The sequence below is a fragment of the Lepisma saccharinum genome, chromosome 17 (genome assembly GCF_977018435.1).
Source record: "Lepisma saccharinum chromosome 17, izLepSacc3.1, whole genome shotgun sequence".
NCBI classification, from domain to species: domain Eukaryota; kingdom Metazoa; phylum Arthropoda; class Insecta; order Zygentoma; family Lepismatidae; genus Lepisma; species Lepisma saccharinum.
In genome coordinates, this window is record NC_139245.1 from 37,890,793 (window position 1) to 37,913,910 (window position 23,118).

At 38.9% G+C, this 23,118-nt stretch overlaps 1 long non-coding RNA gene across 2 annotated transcripts in view; it reads right to left on the reverse strand.

Moving 5' to 3' along the window:
* Positions 1-23,118, reverse strand: part of LOC146001272 (uncharacterized) — a 36,733-nt gene that overhangs the window by 2,823 nt on the left and 10,792 nt on the right. Inside the window, exon 3 of one of the 2 annotated variants that reach the window (XR_014443556.1) lies at positions 19,410-19,483. The exons of the other annotated variant lie outside the window; for it this stretch is intronic. This is a non-coding gene — a long non-coding RNA (uncharacterized LOC146001272). Of the gene's footprint in view, positions 1-19,409; positions 19,484-23,118 lie in introns of those variants that run through there. 2 annotated transcript variants of the gene reach the window in all.

Consider the following 23,118-nt stretch of genomic DNA (forward strand, 5'->3'; position numbering starts at 1 on the left):
ATTTAATTCTTTGACTATTTTTAATTTGCCCTTAGTCCGAATCAAGAAAATATGTTAGGAAATGTTTCCCGTGTAAATCTTATTGTATGGAGATGTAAAATTGATGCCAGCTTTTTCTTGCGATAAGGGTTTTGAAAGTGCAAGGGTCTCATTTATTAACCATGGTGGGAAGGGGGGGGGGAGGGGTGCCAGAAACCTTCCAGTCGGAATATGCCTGAAACGAAATGTATAGATCGACCACAACGAAAAAAATCCTTTGGACGAAAAGTACCCGTGCAGATCTCCCTTCTTCCCTTCAGTTCGGGCCATAAGGAAGCATGATCCACTCTCCCCCGCCCCTCCACGCGGGAGTACGGTGCACAGGAGTCGTGGGTTTGTGCAGGTTGTTTTGCTTGTGGTTCCACTCTTCCATCAGCAGATGGGTGCTGAGAAGGCTATGCTATCTGCGAGTGAGGGGGAGGGGGTGACGAGCAACACTGCCACAGCGAGTCGCTGTAAATGATTTCATTGTCTGTGCTAAGTGAAACCGGTTCTTGGTGCTCCTACACTTTTCCGATACATTTCTGCCAGCCTTTCTAGCGAAGCGAGGTCATATGTTCCAGATTCGAACTCTGGTCAGGCATGAATGTATCACTGAGTTTGTCCCGTCACAATTTTATAAATTGATAATTCATCCGTATTATCGCGATTAACTCAAGAGGCAGAAGAGTGATGTAAAATAACCGAAATAGAAATTGATGCATTTGTGCCTGGTGCTAGTGTAACGACGAAGTTAACTCTTTATAAATGATGAAATAGGTAGCCCTTGCGCTCAAATACACTTATACCTTGGCACAAAAAAGAATCTAACTTATCGCTGATCTCTTACTACATTTGGAATACAGCCAAGAGCGATGTAAAGCAATGCAATTACATTGTGAATGTTTCAAATCCTATAGTCTTTCTTTTTCTCGTAGCGGGGGCGGGGGTTCATTCATTACAAATATCTAGGAATGGATTTAGCAGCAATCCGTGATATACTTAAATATCATAACATGCTGCGTAGCTAGGGTTCTTGGGTCCTAGCCTCTGATAATGAGTTTTTCTTTTTCGTTGTTTCTTCAATCTTCATCAATTTTCCTGAAGCATCATTCATCTTCTGTCGCCATTGGCTATATGTAAAAGTTTACATAAAATTAGTAAATTTTGAAAAGAAAACACAAGGATCTGCTTTTCTCATAGCTCGCCAAACATGCACATTTCTGTATTTTATGCTTTCAGCGCTATCATTATTCTTGGCAGGCAATGGAATTGAAGCAACTCTCACAACTAACGTAAACTACATATCACTCAGGGATGACAATTCTCGCGGGCAAAGTGGATTTTTTTTGGCACATGGTAGCGCAATAACTATCTTCTGGCCTAGATTTAAATCCGTACTTTTTATTCCAGTTGAGTGATTGACTCACAATTTTGCCATTGAAGGTTTGGGTTGTATTTGGGTTATACGTATTGTGTTTTTGGTGCGCTAGGAAAAAGCAATCCCAAAGGTTCGCACTGATCAGAAAATTGTGTGCTTTTCCTCTCTCTCTCTCTCTCTCTCTCTTCCAACTCCGTCCCACTCTCTCATCCCAAGTCCCCACTATTTAGGTAAACTGTTGTTAGAAACATATTTTCCGAAGAATATCCACATTGAAAATAATATTCCCCAATTGTTTTGATAGGGCATTTCTATTGCTCCGAACGAATTATCTCCGTAAGAGGACTAGGGCCTCCCCTATGGCGCAATCGTAGAGTCGTCACCTTTAATCAAGGGGTCCCGGGTTCGATACCCGGTGGAGGAACATAGTGGTTCGGAACCCACTATAAACTGTAGGTCCAGTTCCAATTAGCCTTTCTGTGCACAAAGTGGACTTAAAAAAACAACAATTCAATTCAATTCAATTGAATTATCTTATCAATATTTTTAAATCTGCATGCACCTGCTTAATTTAATAGATTATACATTTATATTCATTGCGGGCAGAAATGTGCGAGAAAACAATGCATTTTTTTCAGGGAATGCATGAGTCAATAATAATGTATATTTTACGGTATATACTCTTTTATATTGCATTGATTCAATAGTATCCTTATTTCCTAAAGCAAGCGTGAGTTTCTTTGCACACACCACGCAGGCCCTGCTTGACGTAAATCTCAGATGCAGTAACTTCACGCTTGCCTTTTGCCACCACGCTTTGGCTTTAATTCGAGCCCCGGTGGGTGCTTCGTTCGAGATCCTGCAGCAGTTTTATTCGTACCTATGCCTTGAGCATGCCACTTGCAAAGGAACCAATAAAATTAAACTTTCTGTACCGGAATGGGCGTTTAACTCTACATGCACCAACGATAAGGTGTTTTTAAGAGGCATGTGCCACGTGCAGCATGTCCCTTCGGTCCGAATGTTCCTTTACGATATCATTTCATCATGCCTTACTTTTGGAATTTACAAGAGAGAAGATAGTCCGCATGTTCTAGTGCGGCGGATCTGCTGCACTACAGATTGCTACGACCCTTGGTGTGGACGATTCATGCGTCAGGCGTTGGATTCGGTGTTACGAGGAAGGCAACCAGGGAAGAAGATGCAGGCATCATTGAGATGAGCGAGGGCAATCCCTTCATGGCTACAACGAAGATTCACCAAGAGTTGAAACTGGAGTGCCATGCTGCAACAGTTCGGCACCGTCGAGCGGGAAAGAAAGAAGCAATGATGCATTTCCATCACGAAGCACGGATCAGTTTTCTTTACAATATTTACCAGCTCCTCAAGAATTTTGGCAGAACGTAATTTTGAGCGACAAAAAAGTATTTTCGTCTGACGAAAATGGTCAGGTTTATGTTTGGAGGCGCAACAACACTCGCTATGGCCCCGAGAACATTTCTACCCATGCTAGGAGTGGCAGGATATCCGTGGCGGTGTGGGGATGGATCAGTTCGGCTGGAGTAGGTGGATTGGTGGAAGTGTCCTCGAGAATAAATTCGCAGGAATACATCGCAGTGCTGGAAAACCACACGCTTCCCAGCGTGCGAGAGACACACTTTGAAGATGAGATTTCGCACGTGACTTTCGATCAAGACAACAGCAGCGTCCATACATCGAAAGCGAACACCACCTGGTTTAATCAGCACCCAGGAATTTCAAGAGTAGATTGGCCAGCGAAGTCTCCCAATCGAAAACATTTTTTCACGTGTTTGATGTTTGGGAGAGTTTAAGGAGAAGACCAAACATCTGCTCGTGAAATCCTTGCCTCGTCGACTAGATGCAGTGCTTGAATCCAACGGCGGGTGGACACAGTATTGAAACTCCGCACGGTTTAACCGATGTTCTTTGCTACATCCCAGAACAAAACTAATGACACACATCTCCATATGCAACTTATGTTTCCAATTCTTTTGTATTGATACCTTGGTGCTCATGGTTACTTTTTTACACACCTGCACCATTATATTATATTCTATAATATTAATATTCACATTATTGACAGATATGATTCACATGAAATTCAAATGCGCAGCACACATGCACCCATTCCTAATACTTAACTATTAGTTACATTACACCTATCACGTTGTCACAGTTCTAAATCAGTGGTGCCCAGGGGGAGGGGCATTATGGCGCAGACTGTGATGGAAATTTGACTGAGTAAACAGGGAACAAGTTTAATTACGTTATCAATTAGCCATTGCTGTTATACAAATAGTAATTTGTAGATTGTCAGGGGAATTGTTACGGGTAATAAGTAATATTGGTGGGGGTGGGGGGTGATATCTAACTCTTACATATTAGGCCTTAGATTGATAGGGAAATTATGGTGGGCGATTAATGAAGTTAGTGGGATTTTCAGGTAGCTGGATTGATAATTATTTTGGGGGCAGGGAATCCCAACTCTTGTGTATTACTATTACGTCTTAGATTGCTTTTTTGGAGGGAGCAATATCAACAGGAAGTCTAAAATTGGCATGGAAATTTTGTTGGGAAGATTGAGTATTAAATTTGAGGTGGAGGGGAGGGGAATGAAGTTTTGATAAAGTGTTATGTCTTAGATTGTGAAGGGACTCGAACCCGGAACATTCGGTGTCTGGATCGTTAGTCCATCACTAACCGCGCTTGGCCGCAGAGAAGGTTCTCTTTGGTGGCCAAGCGCGTTAAATTGTCCACTTCCGATACCACGAAATTTCCGGGTTCGAGCCACGGCATCAGTATTGGTATCAATTTAATCCAATCGCCACTCATCCTCATTAGCCGAAAGTGGCAGAAGAGCGACTTAAAATAACAAAAGGTACAAAAACAACTTTAACCCTCTAGTAATTTCTGATCAATAGATGCGTATTAGCTTTGATTGTTGACTCTTTAATGATAAGCTTACGATTATTATTGTTAATATGGATTACCATCCATCAACAGAAGGACGATCAACCGATCATTTAATTCATGTCGTTTTTTTGGTATTTGTTGTCCCTTCGGATCAGCTTCGAAACCTAAGGAAATGATTAGATGTCTGTCTGAAGTTAGTGACAATGGTTCTTTGATTTTCCGTCGCTCTTTCAGCCGGCGCGGGAACCACCTTTATGGCAGTGATCCTCTGTTGCCGCGTTTACCTACGAAGGAACTCGTGGCCAAACAACGAATTAGGTCTACCGCTTGGGCAAGAAGCGGCAACTTCACAAAGCCCTCTTCTCCGAAGCAGCCAGCCGGGAAACAGAATTTTGTCAAAATAACCTATCTGCTCTGTGAATGAACACCGGTTCTAACAGCGTTTCTATACTTAATTGGACATTATCCATTGTTTTTCTTTTTGATTGACTATATATTCTATCTATATATTTCGAGACATATCAAGAAATCACCTCTTCTCTCATCTTCAGGCGATCAATTTTTGCTATGTCTGTAGTGTGATTGGAACTATGACAGTCCGTGATTTTTTCCAAATCCGGTCCGCTAAGCAACCAGTCTTAGATGCCCATTCGAAATCGACAGCTATAGAGCAAAATATGTTTGAAGTGAAGAGTCTTATTGAATGAAACATAGCTCGACTCACCCTCACATTTGAATTTTTTTTAGATAACTTGCTTGCACTTCGTATAGAAAGCACCACGAGACTGAAAATTCACACTATTTGTCATGGCAAATAGACCTTATTCCAGCTTCGCTGAAAGTTCGATGTAGTTGTCAGTCATTAAGTTCAACGCTCTCTGCGCGTGTGTTGTGATGGGTTACCGTGTTCCAATTTTGTTTTAATTCCATTTCATGCTCAGAAAGGCTACCCGAAGTGGAACCTACAGTTGAAAGTGGGATCCGAACCACTAGGCAGTTGCGTCTCCACCAGGAATCGAACCTGGGACTCCGTGATTATAGGGGGTTAACGCGTTCATGGCTTTACAGTTTCGTGAATTCAAGGAAGCCAAGGTGAGAAAAATGTGAAGAAATATCTTCTACACGGAGCTAACTGTGTGTATGTATGTAAAACTTTCTAGCACATCCATTTTCCTACCTTCATTTTATCATCATTACGTTGAATTTTGCACCAGTGATTTTTCACTACGTTCTAGGTCACGTCACTTTGAGTCGTAAAGTATTGTTTGTAATTCAGTTTTAGTATAGTTTGTAGCCTCTCACCCAAAAATTTTTAAGTGGGAGAAGGGAGGGGGGCTCAACTTCTGGAAAAAATAGTGCGAGTTCAATTGAGAATACGAAAATAGAGCGAAATGATTATATTGCTACAATATCTTCAGGAAAGTAAAGCGTAAAATTGAATTCTGCCTCTGAGTGAGTCCATGATAATGTTTATGTTTGAAGGTAATATATTAAACATGACTATCAGCATAACCGAACGCATATAATGAGATGATTTATTAGTGTTACCAGGCTAAAGGTGTGGAGTGCGGCCTGTTGCCTCGTTCATTACGGAATTCCACATGTAAAAATTGATCAGCTCTTATTGCTAGTAACCATTATAGGCTTAGACCAAATTCTGGCGTTTATATTTCAATTCACTTCCTCAACAAATCCTTTCGCGATTGACTAGATTTTAAGCGGAGCGTCATTCAGTTGTTTGTGAGTGTTCTTTTTGCAGAAGCAACAGCAGCTCGCTCGCACCCACAGTGCCCCGCCCACTCGACGAGACGCGTGGTCTGTGCAGTGCAGAACAATGACAGTGTTGCCTCTCTATTCGATCTTTGTATTCTCTTTTGCCTGCCACTACACACACATTTCAGACAATTCTTCCCATACAACAAATGGAAAAGCAATCAGGCAACTGTTAAATGGCTCTTTTCTAGATTTTCTATTAACACTTTCCACGGCCAAGATATGTTAACTTGGTTCTGTTTCGTATTCCCACAATTTGGCTTCGTGCAGTAGGGCTTTATATTGCAAGCTAAAAAAAAACAACGTAGGCAGGTATTTTAACATTTTAATTTTCATCCGTTTCATGATTGTGTGAAAGAATATGGTGGAAAAATACACTACTTGAGACAATATCACTAATAATAATTGGCCGCCGCTGTGCACGAGCGTGGTAAGCCGTCGGCTTTTGATCTCGCTGCCGAAATTCCCGGGTTCGAGTCCCGGCCTGGGTATGATTGTTTATAAGTGTTCCTTCATGAATTTTATCATACACTAATCCTCATCGTTGCGACTAGCCAAAAGTAAAGTAAAAAAGAGAAAGATATTAGTAATAATAAAAATATGAATCTAGCTCCCCATGGTTCCTTTATGACTGTCCTTTTATCAATTTCATCGAGTCATCATTCATCCTCATTGTTGCGATTAGCCAATAAATGGTAGAGAAGCTGCGAAAAATAAGATGTAAAATAATAACAGAATTTTCTCCACAGAAGGAAAAAAAATTCTCCAGAAAACATGCAATACAGGAAAAGAGTGTCCTGTAATGTGAGTCTGTAAACCAAATGTAAATCACGAATGAAGAAGTTACGTGAAGGTTTCGTCTTCTACGAAGCAATACAGGCTTGAATGGCGTAGTGGTAGCGTCGTCGCCTTGTAATCAAGGGGTCCCGGTGGAGGCACAAAGTGGTTCGGATCCCACTTTAAACTGTAGGTCCAGTCCCGATTAGTCATACTGTGCATTGTGGACTTAAAACACCAAATCAACAACCAACCAACCAATACGGGGTTGGAAACACTACGGTTATAGGTTTGGAAACACTGCTCCTCTCGGGAACTACTCTACCAGGCGAAACTAGACGATATAAAATTCCGGGTTGCATAACCGTAAGGGGGGGCGTTTCTTTTGAATTCCTGTGTACAATGTGCATGAATTTTATTTGGTGCCTGGTGTATTTCCTCTGACATCAGATACAGTGGAATGCAAATTGTCCATCACCATATTTATTCTATTTGTTTTGCCAATGACAAACTCAATAATTGAATCAAATAACCAAACCAGTTGCTGACAATATCTGCACTATTAGTATATGTAAAAATCCAGACCCTCAAAACACATAGTATCAAGAGAAAATGCGCATGGACAATTTGCCAAGTAATACTTGTGCATCCCACTGTACGTACTAGGGATGGCCAGATCAGGATCCTAGCGGATCCGAAATCTGGTTGGCCATCCCACATGAGCGCTTGTTTGGAAAGTAAGAATGTGTTTATAACATATTGTTACCTGCTAATTATATATATGAATGGCTTATTGCAGAAAGGGACCTGAGTCACTTCTACACAATTCTGAGAAAAACAATGAAAAATCGTATAATATTAATAGTGTAAGAAAGAAATGTGCCGTTGTTGGCTCAAATATTCAACATAATGAATAGTTAATTTTGCAACCCTCAATGCAGCCCCCTGCAGTATGCTGCTAGACACAGTGGAGATGAAAAAATTAACTCCGATACCTCAAAAATGTGACTCGGGTCCCTTTCTGCAATAAGCCATTCATATATACAGGGAGGTTATTGCAGCATGCCACCGCTTCAGCATCGGCCGCTTGCCGGTCCAGTCATGCAACAGGTGCCGGCAAATTGCGTAACAGATAGCCCGTAACAGAAACCGCTTGTTTTGTAATGTTTCCACTTTTCACAATTACAGTTACAATTACAATTGAAATAAGCACGTACCTTGTCGCACGGATGCAGGAAAAGGTGTCCTCCCAAATACAAATATTTCTGGCACCTTATTTCTGACGTCTAATCTTAGATTAGTCATCGCTACTTTATTCTCAGTTGTCGCGACAGCGCCTGCAGCTTATCGGGGGTTGGGTGAGTTGTCAGCCGCGAGATGGCGCTTCATACTGCACGTGTCGGCAGTGATGCCAACCGTAGGGACATGTCCCTACGCATAGGGACTTTTCACTAAATTTCGCCCGCGTAGGAACGTAGGGACAGATTTTGCCAAATGAGGGAAAACGTAGGTACTTTTTTCAATCTTGGTAAATTACATTTTATGAATTAGTTTATCTGGATACTTTAGCGAGGAGGAGAAAAAAGAACTAACTAACAGATCTCCATCAGAATTTTGGAACATGTTATCGGTTACCAAAAACTTTCAAGGCAAGTTCCTTTTTGAAAACATTTCCACTCTCGCGAAAATAGTGCTAACATTGCCGCATTCTAACGCGGAAACGGAAAGAATATTTTCAATGTTAAGTGATACAAAAACAAAAAAGGGAAATAAAATGGGACCAAAATTGTTAAAGAATGCAGGAAATACAGCATCACCAACCAACATCTATCTCTTCACAGCAGCAGCATGTATGACTTCAAATAACATAATCAACAGTAAACGACTCAACGTTATTCATTAGGGGTGTGCTGGATTCTTTACTTTAAAAAGTCGTTAATTCTCGACGTTTTCTGCCTTGTAAGTTTCTGGAACTTATCGAAAGTTGTAAGTTTTTATTCTAGAAATGCAAAAACAATCACTTAAAGTGAAAATGACTTGTAAAATTCGAGATTTCCAGTGCTTCGGGAAATTTCGAACATTTCCCGTCCAGAAAAGTTTCCGACTTGGTCGGGAAATTGCAAATTTTTCAGTCCCGAATGTCGGGATTTAAAAAAATTACCGTCCCGATCCCGTCCCGACCCAAAAAATTCTGTCCAGCACACCCCTATTATTCATTAAGGCAAGAATTTACAATACCGGACCCTTCTGTAATTTCTATGCTACGTCTTATACTCACGAAATAATTATTCGTGATTATTTATCTCAAGTTAACATGTTGGGGTGAGGGGGAAAAAATGTTCATTAACGTGTAGAAGTTGTAAAATAAGCTTTTCAATTCTCGCAATGATTCTCCGTATACAAGTATGGTAGCCATATTTGTTGATATGAACAAATTAAAATTAGTTACGCTGTCTACAGCGTTGCCACACTGTTGATTTCATACTTGGAGAGCATGGATCGTGTAAGAATGGCGGAAGAGAACAGTAAAAAAGTTGTTAATGTTGTACAGATTGTTAGGTGGAGTGTGCAGGAGGATGGCTGTGGGCTAATTAATAAACTTATGGATTTCAGTATATTGCCCAAAGAACGTGCTTACATGTGACAGCGACAATCACGATGTAGAAGAACTGATTTGATTACAGGTAAATTTGGCAACAGTACATCAATCATAAAATTGCAGGATACGAAAATGGCCTTCGATGATGAACGTTTGCCGTTAAAGTGCTACGAAAATAATATTTTTTATCGGTTCGTAATCACAATTACCGCAAAACCATTCAGGAATAGCCCCACTGACCATTCTCGGTAAGTTTAGGTTAAGTTAGGTTAGGCAAACATAGTTAAAATTTGGGCTCGAAAAAAACATGCACGGGTAGCCCAACAAACCATTGACGGATAGCCCCACGAACCATTCAGGTACGGTTAGGTTAGGTTAGGATAGGCAAACATAGTTAAAATTTGGGGTCGTAGTAATATCAGGAATGTATATTTCGTTTTTTAAGTATTGGAAACACAAAATCTTCCGGTAAATAATAAGCAATCGTGCCGATCGCGGACCACTCAATGTCACTTATTTTGCAATTTCTACACGTGACCCCCCAACTTTTAACTTCAAATTCGTGATTAGGAGGCCTCAATTAGTGAGTATGCGAAATATTACAAAAAATCGGGGAGAGGTCCTGTATTGTAAATTCGCTCCTTCATTAATTGTGGAAGCACCGAGCAGAAAGATTTGGTAAGTAAATGTGTATATTTTATCTTCTGTTTGCATGCTCATGAGGTGTTTTTTTTTTAGTCACTTTACTTGGCGTAGGGACATTTGGTCAGTTGTAGGGACATTTTGACTACGTCTGTAGGGACATTGCCGAAAAATGGTTAGCAACACTGTCGGCTACCAGACAGTGAGTCTACGCTCATTCATGTTCACTTCTGTTCGCGTTTATCAGTACGCGTTTTGTTTATACTGTGTTATTGAGTTGGTGTGCTAGTGCTTTATTGTGTGTTAATTGTTATTCATTCATTACTTATGTCGTTAAACAAATATAGTCTTGAACATAGAGTTTTTATGTACGATAATTACGTGAAAACGAATTCTTGCAGAAAAGTGGTCAGGGATTACGATAGACAGGATCTCTTGAACCTAAGAAACGTGTTGTATTGCTGTTGAAGGAAGTCATTTTCAACATCTCTTATAACACAGGAGGTTAGTGATCATCATTATTATTACTTTTAAATATCATTTTACGCTTTCGGTTTGCTTTATGCGCCGGGATGCTGTCTTCCCTTTCTGTCAACTGAGGATAAAGTAGCGATGTCTAATCTAAGATTAGATGTCAGAAATAAGGTGCCGGAAATATTTGTATTTGGGAGGACACCTTTTCCTGCATCCGTGCGACAAGGTACGTGCTTATTTCAATTGTAATTGTAACTGTAATTGTGAAAAGTGGAAACATTACAAAACAAGCGGTTTCTGTTACGGGCTATCTGTTACGCAATTTGCCGGCACCTGTTGCATGACTGGGCCGGCAAGCGGCCGATGCTGAAGCGGTGGCATGCTGCAATAACCTCCCTGTATATATAGTGCGTGATTTGTAATTAATACACTTACAAGGGAGGTTATCTGTGTGTCCCCCTCCGATTTCCATGAAATTTGGCAGGTGTATAGAGGGGCCCAAAGGAAGAAGTATATGTTTTTGTGTTTCAGCTAAAAAACGGATTTATGGGGTAACCCCCCCCCCACTCAAATGTCAAGATGATGAGAAATTGAAGTGGGGATCTGACCCCGAAACCACGTAAATATTGCATAGGAAGAAAGAGGGAGTATAGGGTCCCTCTATGCATTGCCAAATTTCATGGAAATCGGAGGGGGACACAGGGGTCAGATCCGCACGTCAATTTGTCCTCATCTCGACATTTGAGACGGGTTTTGCCCCTAAGAGAGTTTTTTAGCTGAAGCAAAAAAAAACACCTATGTCTTCCTTTGAGCCCCTCTATACACCTGCCAAGTTTCATGGAAATTGGAGGAGGACACAGGGGTCAGATCTCCACTTCAATTTGTCCTCATCTTAACATTTGAGAGGGGGGGGGGGTTGCCCCATAGAACACTTTTTTAGCCGAAACAAAAAAACACGTATTTCTTCCTTTGGGCCCCTCTATACATCTGCCAAGTTTCATGGAAATCAGAGGGGGACACAGGGATCAGATCCCCACTTCAATTTGTCCTCATCTTAACATTTGAGGGGGGGTTGCCCCCTAGAAAGGTTTTTTAGCCGAAACAAAAAACACTCATTTCTTCCTTCGGGGCCCTCTATACACCTGCCAAGTTTCATGGAAATCGGAGGGGGACACTTAGATAACCTCCCTTGTTAGTCTTACACTTTGTAATTATATAACACAGTATATATTATGTTTTATTTTTATTTTTAAAATTGTAACTGTAGAACAATTGCATAATTTTTGTATAACATTTCTATCTTGTTAAATGTGTTAAGGTTTCATTCTGGAATGGAATGTCTCACATTTATGTGTGTTTGAATTTCCAATACATTCGAATGAATACATATTCGTTTCAATGGCATTTACAAAATCACCTCTGACATTTTATGTTAAACAAGTAAGATTATTTTTGTGCACGAGTGTGTTAGCCGAAGAGTAGCAAATTATTTTAGGAACAATACTTGAAAAAAAAATCTTGTAGGACTAACAAATGAAAAATTTCTTTGTAATAGAAGATCATAATACCTTTTAAGGTGTAGTAATATTATAATGGGATTGAGATATGAAACTATCGGATCTGGATCCGTTTGGCCATTCCTAGTACGTACAGCACACAATGTAAATAATGGTTATAAGAATTTACAGCTAGGGAAGCACAATTTGTAAGAATGTATACGAGGGTCACTATTTATATTTTGAGCCTAACAATGAAAAAACAGGAATTTGGCATTGAAAACTGCTTTAATGTTTTTCGAAGTATTCTCCTTTATGGTCAATACACTTTTGCATTCGTTCGAACCATTGTCAAAGCAGTTTTTCCAATCTTCTTGAGACACCTCCATAATATGGTTTTTGAACGCATCAACGGCGTCTTCCACCGACGAAAATCGTTGTCCACGCAATTTATTCTTGACATTCGGGAACAAGAAGAATTCATTGGGTGCCAAATCAGGACTGTATGGCGGATGACCCATCAATTCGATTTTTTGACTGTCCATAAAGTCAGTTGTTAGACGAGATGTGTGACAGCTGGCATTGTCTTGATGAAGAATGATCCGACGGCGTTCGTTTGTTTTCCGTATTTGACCGAAGACCTCTGGCAAACAAATTGTTGTGTACCATTCAGAGTTGACCGTTCTACGTTCCTCTAAAGGCACAGTTACCACATGACCAGTTTTCCCGAAAAAACAGGCAACCATTTGTTTCGATGTGCTTCGAGCGCGAACTGGATTGGGTTCATCTTGAAACACCCATACAGTCGACTGCTGTTTACGTTCCAGCTCACATGCATATATCCATGATTCGTCACCTGTTACAATCTTATATGCGTCTTTTGAAGCACCACAATTGCATTTGTTTGCACCAATTGACGCGAGCGTCTTTTTGAGTTTTTGTCAAATTGTGTGGGATCCAACGAGAACATACCTTTCTCACAGCTAAATGATCATGTAATATTTTATATATGCTGGTGGAACTAATGCCTATGGTTGCCTCAATCTCACAGTATGTCACATGATGATCTTGCAGTATTAGGTTTTGCACAGCACCAATGATTTCTTGAACAACAACTGATTTTGGATGACCTTCACGAATCTAGTCGTTAAGCGAATGGCGGCCACGATTAAATTCGTTATACCAGCGTTTCACAGTGGCAAAGGATGGGGCTTCATCGCCAAATGTGGAAGTACGTTGATCGATGCACTCTTGTCTTGATAATCCACGTCGAGAATCGTAAAAAATCATCGCACGAAGATGTTCACGAGTTAATTACATTTTATTGTAGTCGCGCAATGTCCAAGGCAACATAAACAACACAAAAGAAGCTATTGACAAAACATTTAAAGTACGTTATGCTCAATAATGCCAGACGATTCCGTGCAAATGTCAAATCGCGCCTAACTTCAATCAGTGTTGCCAAGGCTCAAAATATAAATAGTGACCCTCGTATAATTACCAGTGGTATCAGTATCGGAAAGTATTGGTTTGAATTCATCTACCGATACAAGCAGATACTTTTCTGGCATATTGGTCTTTGACGGGGTCTGCACAACACTTTTGCAGTCTTATTATTGTGAAAATCAGGCAAAATTCAAACTTTCTTTTAATTTTGCACCAATTTTACATGAAAACTATATTTTGTGATTGCATAACATGTATTTTAATATTCTATTGTAATTTTTAAATATCCTAAAGCAACTTTCTTGGTAAATTGGTGCATATAATTGGAGAAGAATATTTACACACCAATAGTGATCAATATTTTGAACAAATTTTAATTATTGCTATTACCAAGTATCGGTATCGGTGGGAATCGGTAAGAGTATCAGCTCAGCCCTAATTATCTTTTAACCTAAACTAAACTGTGTGGCTTAACAGCCTGTTAGGTGCCAAGCGACTTTTCACTGGGTGACACATGGACAGCATGTCAAGCCCCATCATCACCGTTTTCTGGCTTTTGAGTAGAGATAGTCACCCTCCGGAGGGCAACTCTCTCCCTCCAAAGACTTGTGAGGGCAGGGTAATCTGTGAAGGTGAAAAGAGGTAATGGAGGTTGAATGAAGATGACCACATCATGAACAATATCGTGTTTACACAGTAAGTGCAGCTTCAATATGATTCTATTTCCAGTTCACCAGGAAATACAACCCCGATGATATAGGGGGAGGGGAAATAATACCAATTGGCCATCTTGCAAATTCAGTCCTGCATGCATTTGAAGCAACATAGAGCTGTCACACTTATAGCAACTTTCTGGATGAATTCCTAATGCTGATACTACAGTGCCTTGAATAATGTAGTGTGGAAAACGGACGGTTTTGGTGCCTCTGGCAGGTTCCACTCAGAAAGGATACCGCTAGAGGCGCTAGTGTCGGTACAGGTGCATGGCATTCGTCTGCTTATATTGGAAGTAAATGTAGATTTCGCTGCAACGTCTGATTCCTTTACATGAAGCATTTCTATGAATGTGAGAATTGCTATGATATTTGGTATAGTGGTCGCGAAGATATTAACAAACATTCTACAGTCGACCACGTCCTGTTATAGTTATAGTTTCATTAATAACATGGGAGAAAAAAATACACGTGGAATGCTCTTGGTAACTAAATTTTTGTGTATGAATTAGGTTCATAATTATTATCATCATCATCATTTCTTTTAAAGATATACACACTGAAGCATTTATATTTTTTATATTTACTGTCTCTTTTCTTCTGCTTTAAACTAATGATGATGATGATGATGACTGAATGAAACGACAAGGGGAACCCCACAAAACTTTCTTAGTGCCATCGACATGAGCGTAAGGACACTTTTAAACCAATAGGACAAGCGGCACGGGATGTTCACACTGTCACACTAGTGACACACACTTCCAGACTGTAAAATAGCATTCATTGCACATGAGGGTCCAAACAGCAAACAATACATTCATATGGCGTATTCGCGTGCTACTTGTTACTTCAATCAAAAAGCTCCTTAAAGGAAGGGTGATCAGACCGAAGCGATGTGCTACAGGGAAAGTTCCCAACTAAGTGACAAGCAACATGGTGCCTTCAGTCTATTGGGAAGCGTTCGCTGCTAATTGTGCAAACAACAGGTAGGCGACACGATAAACCGCACATTACAACAACAGATCTAGGCGACACAATAAGCTACACATGTCGCTTTGTCACTTGTGCGTTGCTCAAACTGGGCCATTTCCTCAAGAGCTTGCCGTGGTTTGTTGTTCGCACATGCGCGATGCAATGAGTGTATTGCTTTAGGGAGATTGCGCACCAAAGCGACAAGTGGCATGTGACACTTATCGCTTGAGGATTTCACCAACAGAACGCTGGTCTGTGCTTCCCGTCATGCCACTACGATGTCAAATGTTGCTCTTGATTGGCTAGTTTCCAAGCAACATGTGATGCATCAGTATGAAAGTTGCCTTGGAACGAAGGACCCGTGTCGCTTTGGTGTGAAATCCTCGTATCGTTTGTTGTATGTCGCTTTGGTGTAAAATCTCCTTGAGGAAACGGTGCAGTCAGAACTTGTGTCCCTACGGTTCGAAAGGCTGCATTGATTACGGACTGCTCGCTTCCAAGCGACACTTGTGGTCTGTCGACTCGGTATGAAATATCTCTCAGGATACTATTTATATTCTAATAACATAGAAAAATAAAACTCTAGTACACAATTCAACACCTGACGTCCAGAATCACTTTGCGATATTTCTTCTCGTGTTACGTATGCTATTTATTTATTAATTTTACTTTACTTTTCTTTCCAAATTAATGTCGTTTCGTGACTGCAAATCACTCCACAAATATAACTGTTTCCATCAATTCACGTACCGCATTTCAAGACAAACAAATCTACACAATATATTCCAAAAACTAACTAAGCCACATTACTTTCATAAGAAAATTAGCACTCGTTCTGATCGCACTGCCATATATGTTTTTCATCCGTCTGGGGAACTAGTTTCTTGGGTCGTTTTCCACACTACGTTATTTAAGGCACTATAACTGATACTTTGCCTCAAGAAACAATAGAGTACTTTGTTAGCAGATTCCCTTGTTTGGAGCATTTCTCGGAAATGCGACTGCTTTCCAATTTGATAAGGAGAAGAGGTGGGGGTGATTGAAGGGAATGTGATCATTTGACAGACAGGAATATTTGAAAAACCAGCTAACTTCTTATGACAAATGGAGAGGTGGTTAACCCCCTGGAGGATGACCCTCTGAAGACTTGTGAGAGTGAGGGAGGTTGAATGAAAAAGATCATCTCTGCTTTTGCAACTGGAGTTGCTAACTTTTCTTTTCTAGTAGCTTAACAATTGTCAAAATCAAAATTTTGGGGCTCCCACTGAAGCTGAGAATGCTAACCAATTGGATATGCAGGAGCTCTCTTTACATTTCCTCATCTGTAATAAATATGACAGGGTGTATATGACAAAAGTGTGATGTAGATTACTATTAATTTTCCATATTAATGAATTAATATGAAATTTGGCTGATGCCGCTAAAGTGCAAATAATTTGCCAATAACCAACATCCTACCAATCAGATTGGTAAATGATCTCGAAGAACCAAAATGGTTCACTGACCTCCCTAATAAATGCATGTTACCAGATGACAGCAATGCATTTTAGAAGTTAGTACCAGTTTCAAATTGTATGCAACAATTTGTCAGAGTTAAGCTTCAAAATATACAAGAATTGCAAAAGAATATTAAAATATACGAGGGGGGGCAGGGAGTGTTCTGTGGAATTTTTTCAAACTGGTTTTGAGGGCTGAATAAAATGCTGCCACAAATGCATCGAACATGATGGGAACTATATGTAAGGGTAACTCTAAGTAGAGAACACTACAGGCAAATTATATGTATGTTCATTGATTCAATTTTTCCATTATTAAAAAAATTATACCTCAACAGGCAAAAATTTTTGATACCTCCCTTGTATAACAAGCATTATAGTTTAATCTTGAATAAAATGTTGAAAAACTTGCACGTTCTATGTGCACAAATATGGCACATTTTGTTTCTTTAAGCCTAGAAAAGACAAGAATGTTGGATTTCATGGAATTCTTCGTTGTTTTAGGACAATTTTTTTCAAAACAAATCGCGAAATATGCAAACAATTCGAATTTTATGCCAAATACAGGCTTCCGGCATTCGTTGAGCAGCATCTGACGCCATTTGCATTCACGGTGTCAGTCTGTAAGCTTCGTTAAAATGTTTAAGAAAATCGAACGCCCGGCCAACTGTGAAATACGGTCAGTCATCAGATTCTTAACAACAAGAAACATGAAACCTGTGTATATTCATCGCCAGATATGTGAAGTTTACGGAGACAATGCAATGAGTGACAGTAAAGTGCGAAAATGGGTGAGATTGTTCAAGGAAGGTCGGGAAATCATCCATGACGAATCACACGCTGGTCGGCCATCTGTAATCACTGACGAGTTGGTGCAGGCAGTTGACACCCACATTCACGCAGACAGGAGATTCACAATTTCTGAGTTGTCATCGGAATTCCCACAAATTTCAAGGTCAGTTTTGTTTAAAATTGTGTCTGAGAACTTACAGTTCAAGAAATTGTGCTGTCGATGGGTTCCTAAACTGCTGAGTGAGGAACACAAAAAGAAAATATTGGCAAGTGCTTTAACATTTTTAACCCTCTACAACGAAGAAGGTGATGCATTTTTGAGTCATATCGTCACAGGAGATGAGACATGGGTGTCCCACGTGACTCCTGAGTCAAAACAACAATCGATGGAGTGGCGACACACATCATCGCCGGTGAAAGTAAAAGCAAAACAGACACTTTCAAAGCGCAAGATCATAGCAACTGTGTTTTGGGACAGGCAGGGTGTTTTGTTAGTGGACTTTTTGCCGCAAGGAACAACAATTAACTCAGCTTCCTACTGTGAGACCTTAAGAAAACTTCGTCGAGCAATCCAGAACAAACGATGTGGAATGCTGTCAGCCAGTGTCGTACTGATTCATGACAATGCAAGGCCACATTATGCGGTTTACACTCAAGATCCGATTGAATCTTTTGGCTGGGAGGTATTCGATCATATGCCATACAGTCCAGACCTTGCACCTAGCGACTACCACCTCTTCCGCCATCTGAAGACCTTCCTGGGCGGCAAGTGTTTGGACACTAATGAAGAAGTGAAAACGACCGTGAGTAACTAGCTATCATCACAGGCGGCCGAGTTCTATGAGGAGGGTATCCAAAAACTCGTAGTTTGTTACAATAAATGTTTAAACCGTTTTTATTACAAACGGACCTTACTTAAAAAATAACCCTAGTATATGTATGTTCATACCTCAACAGGCAAAACTTTTTGATACTTCCTCGTATCTTATGCAATCACAAAGTACAGTTTTTCCACACAATATTATAGCAAAATTAATGGATACTTGGAATTCTGCATAATTTCCAGAATAATTATACTGCACAAAAATGCCACAATTGGAATTTTTGAGGATCCAGGGAGAAATCAAAAGTATCTGACAATATTGGTAAATAATATTCAACAGATACTTCGGCGACAGCTCAGCCTAATAATTAAAAGACACATGGCAGAACTACAAATAAAACATAGATAAGTGTTTCCATGTCCTGGGTATAATCTCTCGTGTGAGTTCCAATACTGAGAACAATTGGGGAACTACATACTTCAAATCAAAAAGTGGACTCTAGTCGATATATATAGGCAACTTAAGAAAATTAGACTCGTTGCTTGCCAAAACAGCTACTATCACAAAATATAAACGTATGACACCAGAAAGGGTCACGAAACTGTGGCAATGAGAGTTGCACAGACCATTGAAAAGCCACTTAGGAGGCCCTAACATGCACAGGGTTGTTGCACCTTGGAGTTGAAGTGTTTACATATCTTTCTTATTAATGATGATAACTTATAGTGTCCATAAGAGTTATAATGTGGGGAAGGAAACATTCTAAAATGCAGTCAATGATTTTTCTATATTGGCACTCAAATAAACATGCACCTTACTCAAAATTCCACATCTAATTCTCTTGCAAAATTGCATACAGTGGAACTCAGATTTTACATTCCTAGATAGTAAATTTTCCCACATTATACATTCAATCTTCATGGTTCAAGCGGAGCAAAAGGTTATGAAATTTTCCTTGACTTTTAAATTTTAATACTTCCTAAGTCTTTTCAGTTCGGTCTCCTGAAAAATCCAAGTTCCACTGTACATATACAACTACTTGTGTAATTCATACATGTAATTTACTGCTCTTACCTCCAGAGTCTCAGCAGATCAGACAGTGTAGCAATCCAGCGCCAGTGATGTGAATTTCTTCCAACACAGAATCTGCAAAACATTGAGCATGTTAGAAGCAAGTTGATAACAGGATACTAACAAACATTTGTACAGCTGCAATTTTGCCAAGTTCTATGAAAACTTATTGCTTTCTGACAACCATATTTAGCAGAAATACTCCAACGATAAGATTAAACATAATACTGGTAATATATGTTACTGACTCTTCCGACAGTTAGTTTATATAGGTATTAACCTGATGTATCCTCCTCAAGGCTGTTAGTCACTAGGTTCACTGTTTCTCCACAGAACAGGATGTGTATGTCATACAGCAACAGAATTCTCTTCCAGTACTAAGTTTTTCCCCTCTCTTGCTACTAATACAGACTTCATATTTTCCCAACATGATAATACAGTAAAATATAATGAGTCTTTAATGCAGTTTTGCTCAAAGTGGGTTGTAATTTTTTCAAAAACAATATGTTTCAAAATTATATGTAGCTTGTGTGAAATTAATGCTTTCTTTCTAATGTTCTTAGCTTAGATTCAAATCTTAATTACATTGAAAGAACCTTGAATAAGTTCTTGTGGCAATGCTTCAGCAATTTTCAGTGCTTTTGACAAATGTACCCAATCCTTGATTGAGTTAGGTTCCAAGGAAGAAAAACAGTCACTTTATTTAACTCTGGTAACATATATTATACATTATACATGGAATACAAAATCATGCAAACCCCACATAAAATTGCTCAATTGTCCCCCACATACACAAAAACGATATGATCATTATCTTAAAAGAAGTATTTCCTTAATTGAATCGCCATACAGAATACATAAACATTACACATGGAATACAAAATGTGAGCAAAATACAGAATTCATATTTCATAAACTCCCAGTGCAAATTCCATACAATGGTAAAATTGTACCATAACAAAAATCAGAACTGGTCTGACAAAAGCACAAAGAATTGCAGAATAATTTCCAACAAAGATAATATATTCATGTTTGGGGATTGAAAGATGCAGTATTATAATAAACACGCACGAATTACCATCTAATTTCTGCAAGACTTGCACAATTATGCATTTTCCAGATGAGCAGAAAATACAGCAGATGAACTGACTAAAGTCGACGCGATCAAAGACTTTTCGCTGCCAGACATGGGAATTTCGTTGTATACAAAACACATGCCTGATTTTTTATCCAGTTATAAATGACATTTCAACATGCACCCTTCGTTCGCAGTTCACGGAGAGGCAGAGAATGGCGGACACTTTTCCTAACCAGAGGAGACTGTCAGGCTTAGCTGCACCTTGGCCTTGCACTGTTTTGAAATATTTTGCTGTCAGGCATAAGTTTGGCAATGCAGAATATCACAAGAATTTCCCCTCATCATGGCAACTGGTTCAAAGGTTCATGTCACTCTCCTTGCCTTTTGACAGAAAATACAAATTAGAATTTAAAGTTGGATCTTTGGTTTCTTCGACTCTATACCAGTGCTTCTAGAGGTACGCAGGGAAACAATCCGAACTGGAAGCCAGCACAGCAGTGAATGGTGGCAGAGGCCACCGAAAATAATAGAACCACTACAAGCAAGTCTCATGGGAATAAGCTAGCAATTCGTTTATGTGTATTTATTTTTAAAATATAAAGTTTGTCAGTTTCTTGTTACTCTAAAACCCTCGACACACGTAGCCTTTTCAGGTCATCTTTTTTTAATAAATTACATTATTTTATTTTTATAAAATAGTAACTTTATTGTTTCTATAGTGAGAGAAATAATTTAAAATTTGTATAACTCCATGTAGGTGCAAAACTTGTACTTTTTTCCGAGACAATGGACCTTGATATCAGAACTGAGTTTCTTACATAATGAAATTGTAGTGAGAGATTGTTTTCAGTCACTTCAGATTACTCAATTCAGCAAGCATCCAGAGATTTTTTCGGGCATACTTGCTTTATTTTGCTTACAGTAAGGTACTAAACTTCTAAATGACTTGAAATTTCATTAAAACTGGCAAGTTACTGGTATTCTATGCAAAATAACTTCCAAGTGCAATATTTCATCTTCCCTTGGTCTTCATATATTTTCAGAAATCAATTATAATTTAAAATTTTCCAGTAGTATACAGTATACACTCATAACATCTTCAAGAGTATTTACAGCATTACTTTCTATTCATATGTAAAGTTCAATTTGTTTTCAGTAATTATTAGTAGTTATATTTATTTATTTATTTTCTCCAGATTGTAATTATATTTGGTGTGTAAAGGATGGCATTAATTAGAATTTGGGTAATTTATAGTAAGAGTAAATGTTATGACTGAATCGGTACTCCTTTTCAAATTCCATTTCCTCAAATATAACAACCCTCAACTACAAGATTTTTCATACTTGTAATAATTACAAGTACTACTTTCTTAAAATAAGGGTGACTTAGAGGCACCCTTGTCTCAACAAAACCTCTACACATACCAACATATTAAGTTCTCTCACAAACAACATTACACTAACGATCAGGAGGAAATGCCTGTTCGGTATATGAAGCAAATTTCCTTTCCAAAACCTACCTGAATTGCCTTACAGATAATTCAAATTTGAACGGTGAAATGAACATTTTAACAATATTATGAAACCATGTTAACAGTCCTCAGTTCAGCTTTTTCACAGATGTCAACGTCTAGAGATGGTCACCAGTTAAAACCTTGGAGAAATAAGAAATCAACACGATTTACACCTGAAGGACGCAGAGAAATTATTTTGATCTACGAACTTTCTTAAGAATTTCTCAAGATTTTTATTCCTGAGATTTTTCTTTTAATTTTTCGACACGTGGAAACATGAATTACAATTAGACCTTTCGTCAGTTTTAATTACGCAGTTCAGCGAAATCAGTCGATAAGCACCAAATCATTTAACACGGATCTCCTTCATTCTATTCTAATTAATTCCTACTGAAGTCAAGTAGTAGTGAGACCTGACATTCAACGCTGATAATACATACATCATTTGAAGGAATATTTACATACAACTAAATACTTCACATTCACAATTCGACGATATGCAGTTCTCTACTGTACGTTTTTCATCAATGACAATATTTGTAGCTGCAAAGTTAATGCATCAAAGTGAAAAACATTTTTCACGGCCACAAGGAACTACTATATACATATATACGTGGTTTGGTTCAAGAAGAAACTTCATTGCTATACGCAGAGACTATTAAGTGATGTTAACAAGAGTAAAATTATGGTATTTTACTTGAACTCTTTGTGAGAATCAGGATCACTCAAGGATTATCTTATGGACAAATCTTATTTTCAAATACATAAATTCATGTACATATATTATTATTATTCATGAACAGTTATTGATACAGTGTATATATTTTGATTAACTTCAAGTTTTCTAATTAAATATTTACTGTGATAATTGATATATATTATAAATAAAAACGACAGCGATATTTACACGATACACTAAAGTAAGAGACGGTGAACTTTACATCGAAAATGTGTGTGCAAGTGTAACTCGGATGAGTATCACAAACGTTGCTGATTTTGTAAATATTAACTTCAAAATATTTAATAGTGTTGTACAGTGTCAGTGTTTACAGGATCAATTACATACTACTTCGCTAGTGTCTCATTGAGACATCAATTTTGACAAGATCCATTCTTGT